Source organism: Odontesthes bonariensis, chromosome 10 (assembly GCF_027942865.1).
Source record: "Odontesthes bonariensis isolate fOdoBon6 chromosome 10, fOdoBon6.hap1, whole genome shotgun sequence".
Taxonomy (NCBI): domain Eukaryota; kingdom Metazoa; phylum Chordata; class Actinopteri; order Atheriniformes; family Atherinopsidae; genus Odontesthes; species Odontesthes bonariensis.
Window position 1 is genome coordinate 18,933,992 of NC_134515.1, and position 9,627 is coordinate 18,943,618.

The window sequence follows — 9,627 nt, forward strand, 5'->3', positions numbered from 1 at the left end:
GAGTGGAGATAGCAATCATATGAGCTACAGCCATTTGTTTAGACAGATTTCCCTGAATCCTGGAACATCTCTGTTGTTTCCAAAAGGCTAGACTCGATCAGGCATCATAGGACAAACTGGAAAAGACAGATGAAAAGCTGCAGCTGGAAGAAAAAAGAGAAAACACTGACAATGTAGGTGTATCAGTTTCCCTTTGTAAATAAAGAGTCAAACAAAGAGAGCCTGAGGAGAAAAGCAAACCTTCCATGGCGGTAGTCCGGTGAATGGGAGCAACATAAAAGCTGGGAATCCACTCTGTTTCACGTAGTGGCGACTTGCTGGATGTGAGCACACACATATTACCTTTTCACCTTAAATGTTGGTGTTTTTCTTTCTGTCAGTGTACCTCTGCAGGGAAAGCACTGTGTAAGCTCAAATGTTGCTCTTCCAAGTGTTTGCGTGACTGTGAATATTTGTATGTGCGCACTCAGAGGAGTGTTTAAGGCATCACGCAAAAGCCTGCGTGCATGATAGCGTTGACGTCATAGTTTTAATGATGATTATGGTGAAGGTGTTTATTTATCTACAGAGGTGGAAAAAGGTAGACGGGTTGAATGAGTGCAGTGTGAAATAAGTGTGAAGGACTAAGGTAGAGGGAGAGAGGGGGGAAGGATGAATAGTTTTCTCTGTGAAGAGCATGAGAAAAGTATGTGGTATGTTTATATGTCAGCGTAGTTCCACATCGGATTCATCACGTGTGTATTTGTGTGTACCTGAGCCCCTGTGTGGTTTTCCACATTGAAATACTTGGCTTACTCATGCAATGATTAAAGGGGAACCATTGTATCTATTATGTAATGCAGTGATGTGTTGTTGAATACAATTTCATTTAGTAACTCTTGGCAATAAGTAATGTGCAGCCTATGCAAAAGAGTGAAATGCGTTAGCCTGTTGCTGCTGGTCATTTTTTTTCATTGTGATTTATAATGGCACAAACCCATGCTTGGTGGCAGGCAGTGTTAATATGTTATAGTGACATGCAAAACTATGGTGAAAATTTCCATTAAGCTAAGAAAGTAAAAGCTTATTTGGTTCTCCACACACCTAAAATAAAATATGACACAATTTCTTTTTATATACGTTTCAGAGAGATTTTTCTTTTCTAAAGTCCATGTTTTAGTTGGAAATTGGAAACCCAGCATGTTAGACTCATTGTTGTGGTCACTGACCAGGCTAGCTATTATCAGCAATACAACACATGACACTTTTGTACACACAAATACCATAGCAGACAGATTTCATGAAAGAAAATTAACAGGTTATTACTGCAACTATTACCACTTTTTACATGTTTTATAGGAGCCATGTTGGATTGAGAGGTCGTGGCTTGTAAGGTTCCTCCGAACTTTCGACTCAGAAATCTGATTTCATGGTGACTTTAGTTGACTTGATTTGATTTTCTTCTTTTTCAGTATGACCTTAGAAATTCAGACTTCCAAGTTCAAGTATCACAGCTCATAGAAGGCTTTTGTAGCAAGGTAAGAGTCCTTGAGATTTTTATGTATTTATATTTTCTATTGCTGAATGCGTGTGTGTAGTTATCTGAGATAACTGGGCCATTGTGCATGCAATAAAGTTTTGAAATGTTTTTAGTGGTGTTTTGGTCTGGAAACTGAACTACTGTCTGTGCCCACTTCATTCTGTGCAGAGGCGCTCCTGTTAAGTTGGGGAAACAACTACCTGACAAGGCTAAATTGTCTTCTTTTAGATTGTTCTGCTTTGCAGATATCAATTTGTCTAATTTTCACAATGCCAGGCAGCTGCAAAGAAATATCTAGAGCTGCTGCATGCCGGATCAAGGTGTAGGGAATCAGTCGAGCTTTCAGTTTTGCAGGACTTGACTTTGAGTGTGAAAAAAAGCCACAGCTGTCACGGATAATGCCCAGCTGACTCACAAAAAGGACCCAAGAGCAGATGCTGACACTTGGAGATTTGGGTAAAGACCAGGTTTATTTCAAGGCAGGAGATGTGGTGAACCAGAGAGAGAATACAGGAGAACGGGAAACCCTGAGAAGAGAGGAAGATGGTTAGTGATGGTCTGAGAGAGAAAGTCATCCAGGTAATGGTGTGGGTTTCTCCTTACTAAGTCCAGGTTGGGTTCCAGAGTGGATGGGAGGATGCTTGCTGTGGTGCAGTGGTACTGAGTCAAAGGTGGGGCAAGGTGGTGGCAAATCCAGAGCGAGATGAGCAATGAAGGAACCAGCAGATTGAAGCAGTGAGACAATCTGGGGAAGTGTGGTTGCTCCTGCAGATCCTTAAGAAGGCGTCTTGACGAGGGCTGATGAGGAACAGGTATGAGAGCAGGAGCTAAACCAGACTCCAGGCTTCCCTGACTCAGAAACCAAACAAGCACCACAGCCAAGCATGATTGGGACAACAGCCCCATTAAGGTGTGAGACTTTGGTCAAAGTTACCTGAGAGCTCAAATTTGTTTGGAGTGAAGTTGTACTAAACAAAAATAATGCACAGCATTTTTTCTTTAAATGTTCAAATTATGTTTTATATTTAACATTTCACATTGTGACAAGCCTTGAAGAAGGTATCAATAGGTAATAATTGCAGGAAAAGGGTGGTTAAAAAATTGGCTGATGCACAAACACAGACATACAAACATGCACGAAAGAGGGTTTTGGATTGCTCTCATCTCCAGTTACAGTTGATGAAACATTAAGTGTGTCTGTCACCATACGTATATAGAGTGTTTGTGAGGTGTCAGGTTAGTGCCCTTTGCAGTGAGGCCCTCCTCACCTATGCGGAGTGCTGTGTGTCTGTAATGTGCGTGAGTGCTTGTCTACCCATTTCTGTTTGTTCATTGAAGCCTTCTCATGTTAAGAAGGAGTTTTAACACTCGATCAGACTCAGAGATTGGCCTGACCAATGGTGCTAATTTGGTAGATTGGTTTTGCCAGACGACATCTAGACACACTCATTTGGCCGTTTGGTTTGTGCTAAAGTTTCTTAGGCCTCACATCCTTGAAGTCTGATGCCACCGATGTGAAGTGTACTGTAGTGTGAAAGTGTTTACGGCAGCACCCCCTCAGCTCCCAGGGAGAGAAGGCAGGACGGGCTGTGGAAACCAAGAGTTACTTTGACTTTAAAGGCCACGAAAAGGTATGAGTGTACACAATTTCTACCCCCTCTTTCATGGGATAAAAGGATATCTTACCCTAAGGAATTTTGGATGCTGGAACAAACATGTGTCCTGTATAACAGACCTTGGTTTGAGAGTACTGGCAAACCAACATGGAAGTGTGAGTTTGGATTTTTTTCTCCATCTGCTAATGCTCAGTCTGGGCTCCTGCGATTACAATGACAAGGCTGTGACAGGCCAGCAATGCGAAGGCATCAACCAGCCAAATAGGAAAGATGGAAAGAAAGAAGACAAGTCTTTAGTGTCTGGCGGTGGTAAATGTGTTTTCATTGTCCGTGTTGTGAAGGCCACAGAGTCTTGTAAATCAATTGATGTAATTTCTTTGAAGTAGTATGCTGCATTTCTCTTTTCGTATGTAATTCCCAAATGTTGGGGAAACTTCTTACGCTGCTATTTTGGGGATCGAGGTAAGGCCCTCTCTGCAAAGTAAACTAAAACTGGGGGGCCCTGGCTAATTTAAGCCTTTTAGTGGATATCCTGTGGACAATAGGTCACATGGTGTATAAAGTAACATAAACAGCCGAGCCTTGCTCGTGAGGTCATGTGTTGCCCATCATGCATACAATTAGCCGAAGTAATTTCACAAAAACAAACCGTGTCATGTGTTGTTGACTTTTATGAAAAGTGCTGAATCAGAAATTTGTGTCCAAGTAAAACCATTGGTCCTGATTCAATTTTTATGAATGCAGTGGCAATGAATGGGTGTGAATAAGAAAGATATATTTAGAGTCAGTTGTATGCAGTGAGTCATTTAGTGGAGCAGAGCAGGGATTAGGGCTGATTTCTGTATTGAATTTCAGTGGAAAATGAGCCGGTGGCACATAGAGCTAACAAGGAATGAATGGCATCAGAGCTTGGGCTGTTGAATTGTCATGACTTGCTGCCACTTTCTGTCACTCCACACTGCTTCTTTAATTCCAGCTGCCTCCTGAGGGGCAACCCCTCCTGTTTACCCCTTCTCTGTGTTGTTTCTCCTTCACCAAAAGCGTGGAAACAAATGTTTGACCACAGAAAACCACACACGAAAGCTTCATTCCAACACATCTGTCTCTGATCGCTTTACTAAATGTAGGAGCTGCGGCAAATTCATAGACAAAACTGATAAAACTACAGCTCTCAAGAGTAACTATGGCATAGAAATAGCTCGGTGAAATAACTGCATGAGGTCATAGCAAAAATCCAAAACATGAAGCCATATGTTGAACACATAGCCTGTCTTCACCTGGGCCATCTGCCTTGCTTTTTTAAGATTATGCAATAGGAAGCCGTGGATAAGAGCTTTGAACTGCTGGGCTCATGAAAGAAAACATCAGGTCAGCATCAGAAAGAGAATGTGAGTGGAAAAAAGTATGTAGTTCTTCACTGCAACCCCAAAAGACAATAACAGTGGCATGTTATTTTGGGAAAAATAATGCTAAGGCTAAAAGTTTAAAACCCAAATTGCAAAAATAGTTGTGACGGTTTGTGAAATGTAAAATATAATAGAATGTAATGATTTTTTCAAATCATTATAAAATAAAAAATACATTTAGTTAACCTAATGGCAGAATATCAACAAATAATCAGAGACAAAATGTCTCAACAGCCTCATGTCATCAAAAACTGGAATTGTACAAAGATGGTAAGATAAATAACTATAAAGACTATGCTTTCAGATCTTTCCTGTCCCTGGTGGCTTTGTACTGGGTCACATCAAGTATGTCGCTGATTAGCCTTCCCTGAGGCCAGATGTGTTCTGGCTGAATTTAAAATTGCACTGTGTTCCCAGTCTGCAGCCTCCTGGCTGGGTCACCAAGGTCATAGCAGGGGATCAATTCTTCAAATAGTGAAAATTAACTTTCGTCAAAACATAAGTAAACCCAACAAAAACCCATTTCTGTTTTCCTTATCTTTCTTTTTAATTTTTTTTTAATGATGGCATGATCCCGTTTAGCTCATACCAGACGGAAAAATATAGAGAAGAATCCTGCCAGGCCGTCAGAGTGAACGTACAGACGTAATCAAAGCTGAGTTTTCTGGTGGATTTGCAGAAATCTGTTTTCATCAAAACTCTTTAGATATGCGTGACCCACGGAGGGTGAAGAAAGTGGTGCAGACATTCAAGACAAAGAAGGGGGGGGTCAAAATAGTTTTTGAGGAAATAGTCCTACATTACATGAGACAATGAAAAGGGAGAATTTAAGTGTGTGTGTGGGGGGGGGAGCTTTTCCTTTTTTTCTTTAAACAACTATTGTTTTGTGAATGTTCTGAACACTTGTAGAGAGAATTTAGCTTCAGGGAATTAAAAAGAAAAAAAAAAGACAGACTTGTCTTTGGGGACATTTAACCTATTTATTAAACATTTTAGAATGGCCCCCCGAGTGAAAAACAAATGAACAACAGAGACAACACATGCCAACATTTCAGAAAACAGAATTCACAAAATGTTACACAGTTAACTTTTTTTTTTTACAATGAACATATACTGAAAGTCCCCCCCCCCCAAAAAAAAACAAAAACAAAAACACGAGCATATTAAAAATGGATAAACACTGCACTAAAACAGAAAGCATGATGTAAAAAGTATCTCACTTTCAGAAAACACTCATTAAAAAAACTGAAGAAAAAAAACGCTCTGGCTCGGTTTTGTTTTTCTGTAATGTCCACTGTTGTTCTGCTTTCCTTCCTGATGTTGTATTTTGTCTCATATAGTTGTGTTTTGTACCTCAGGACCACCTACCACGCTTCACCTGCAACAGTTGATTGCTGTCGCCTGGTCGAGGAGACGGTCTCTCACCGCAGGACATGCAGGGGATTTATTACATTAAACTACACGAGCGTCACTGCCAACTAAACATATTGTTTTAGCAACCAAGAGAACGCACCTTTTTAAACCAACAAACGCAGATTTGGAGAGTGTGGGTTTGCCAAGTTGACTAAGTGCCAAGATGCTTAACTTCCGAGGCAGCGGAGTTTTAATGACATCAGTGCTGTGTGACGCAGATTGTCAAGAGCGCGGCATGTTTGCTGTGATGTAATGTAACTCTGGCAAAACCCCCTGAACTTCCACCAAGGGCACAGACAGCGAAACATTTATGGCGTGATGAAGGGATGAAGCCCTCAAAAGAGATCATAAGAGACCAAAAAAAAAAGAGGGAAGCGGGGAAATATTGCCAAGAAAGAAGGACGGGAATGAATCAGATGGAACAAATATCACATCAATATCTAATTAATCACTGCCTTTTTCTCCTCCCTTGCTTCCTCTACATCTGGCCAGTGTGCCACAATGGTCCAAACAGTTTACCTCAGATTAAAGACAACATGTCAACATTTTCAGAAACCCCAACAAGCAGCGCAGGCCCTCCAGCTAATCATAAACATAAAGCCAAACAGAAATAGCTCACAGGCTCCCCTCACTCTCACTTTGCCAAGATGCTTTTCGTGCCAGGGAGAGGAAAAATGTAGTGTGAAGCTGTGCAGGAAAAGTGAGCAAGACAGACAGGGTCTGATTTAGACACAATACACCAAAGCCTGCCGCACATATCCTCACTCGTCTGCATGCAACATTCAACCATACTGGACAGGTCAGGATATCAGGGACGGGCCACATAAAGGGCTGGCTCGAGTGGCAGGTGGAATGAGTGGAAGCATCTCTGTGGTGAAATCACATGCAGATGTGCACTTATAACCAAGATTTATGAATGCATAGAATCCTAATAGTCTTCCAGTATGCACATGTACAGACAGACAGTTATACCCGGAGCCTCGGATTACCTCCATGGGGATGTAACGGAGAACTTTATGGATTTTCAAATCTTGTTTGCAAGGCCCAACATAAGCAGTGGAGTTGCACAACATAAGTATGTAGGCTTCCTGTTTTGACTACGAGCTCAGAACGGGGTGCCCCTGGTATGGAACAAGAACTTATCGAGGCATGGGACTTTGACAAAGTCAGGGCAAGTTTGTAAGGTTACGACCAACTTGAAGCACCATACTGGCTCAGAGGTACTACAACGTCATCAAACTAGTGATTACAGAGATTCATGCTTTGCAGGTGGACAAGTTATCAGCCCCAAAATAAGGAGAGGGGGGGTAACACCCAAACAGTTGCAACGAAAAGCATCTTGTGGCCTCGCGAGTTGGTATGCGTCTGGAAAAGCTATCGGTGCGCATGGAGGTTGGCATGAGTCTGATGATTGATTGAACTCCTTTACAGTTTTAAAGATTGAAGAACACTGATGAAATGTTGAAACATGGAGCTGGCTGGTTAACTCCCTTTTCTTTTAAAAAACTATAGGAGATAAGCTATATGGCTCGCTGTTCATCCTCCCACTTCCTCAAATTATGTTGACCGTCTCCTCTTTGTTCCGCCGCAAATCATCCTACTTGACCTCCTCTCCATATCCATTTTCAAGCAAACATCACCAGCAACTACTGCTCTTTAATGGGCCCCTGGTTAGGGCCCTCACTGCTAAGAAGACAATGGAAGTCCCTGTGAGGAGAAAAACAGAGGACACACGGAGGGTTGAAAATACACCCTCGGCCAGGACTGAGTAATGAGGAATAGCTGACTGCTGATGTAACTCGGTATGGCTATAGCTTTTGGGGGAAGAAAAAGAAACGAAAGGGAACAGAGCTGTTGAATTGGATTCAGCTGTCCTCAGTAATGGTCGATCTGAGACAAGTTGATTGATAAGGGTCACCTGCACTGTGTAGCAGAGCACATCAACATGAGACAAATCTTAGAGGGTATTTATTTGAAATCACGTACTAGTTTACACTGGACCAATGCATTACCTGTGTGTGTATGTGTCGTTTTTATGAGGAGAAAAGGCAAATGCAACAATCTGTCTGCATTCAAAACAAATCACTGGTTTCCGTTTAGGTAAGGAGAGTAATGGCAACGTCCTGTGATTTGATGCAAAATGTGAGTAAAGAGTCAAAGGTCTCTGGAAACCAAAAGAAGAAAATTCTAGGCCTAAAATAAACTCGAAGTCAGCATCAACTCTTGCTGCTTGACTCAAGTCGTCAAGCTAAAATTAATCTGAGAGAGGCAGAAGAAGAAAATAATTAAAGTCCATGTTTCAAAAGGCGTTGAAAGGAGAGGAATGAATGAGGAATTGAAAGAGCAGAACAGTAAACCGGAAAGCAGATGAAGCTTTGGTACTTTTCTCAAAGATAAAGCTTGTTCTTGTGGCTGCTCATGATTATAAACAAGTTAAGCTCATTAGGAAGTTAAAAGACCATAAATAATTGCCCCTTGGCGGCCTGCATAGACTGTGAGCTTGGATGTAAAACAGACAACTAGGATGGTTGGAGTGTGAGCTCAGTTTCATGTAATTAACAGCTGACATAAATGGTCTGAAACACATCGAAAAAGTTTAAATGCTCATTTTTAGGAACTCTCTCCTCCCAGTAAAATGCAAGAAAGGCAAACACCTAAAACACCTTTTTTTTTTTTTTTTTTTTAAATCTTGGAGCAGTAAGCCTATATTGTGTGCAATTTTGGTTTGATATATCCAGCACAGTTTGTGTGTACTCCAACCTGAGTTTATTGAAGGTGAATAGATTTGTTGTTTTTCCAGCTTTCAGTCTCCAAAAGAAAACAAACGGGCAAACAAGAAGACAGCGAACTGAATTTTCCACATCTGACTTTTCCTTGTTGACAGATTGTTTTTGTCATTTTAAGAGCCACGTGAAATGCAGCCCTGCAGCACAAACCACAGTGCAGGTCTGAATAAGGTTTTAATGCAAGTATTGAAAGGCGGCCCATAAAGGTCACCTGACCGATGGGTTCTTGCAACATTTTCTGCTTTCCCAAAACGCCTGTCCATCTGCCTCGTGGCTTGGCTCCAGTTGAAGCTCACAGGGGACAAAGCAGCAGCTCAGGAGGGGGAACCGAGAGGTGAGAGGTGACGACTGTAGTTCATAACAGGGATGAAATATGATGGGAGGTATGGTGAGGTAAACAAGAGTGGTATGAGACTGAAGCCATTCACGCGCCAGTCTGCCGTCTCTGTTGAATAAATAACTGACATGAACGAGGAGAGAGTGAAACAGTTAAAAGACCGTGAACTGGCAAAGGCTTAAGCACTTGTGCATAGTAATTTCTCTCACATTTCACACAGCATGATTGTGTACGATTGTTGATCCCCGAGTCAATACAAATCTAAAAAAGAACAGGCCTCATCTCTAAGGATTTCTCTGTTCAGTGTAAAAAAAAAAAAAAAGTTCAAACAGAGGGAATAGCCTGCAACTTTCCCACAGAGTTGCCCAGATGATAAATTGGCCAGCATCATTACATTCAGATGTTACCCCATACGACTGCGGGCTCCATCACAGAAAAGATGTGGACTGCGATTATTTGTACAACATATGTCTGCAAGAGGTCAGCGCTGAACGACGGAGCCCGATTACATCCATCTGCTTGGCTCTTTTCTCTCACTGGTCGGAGATCT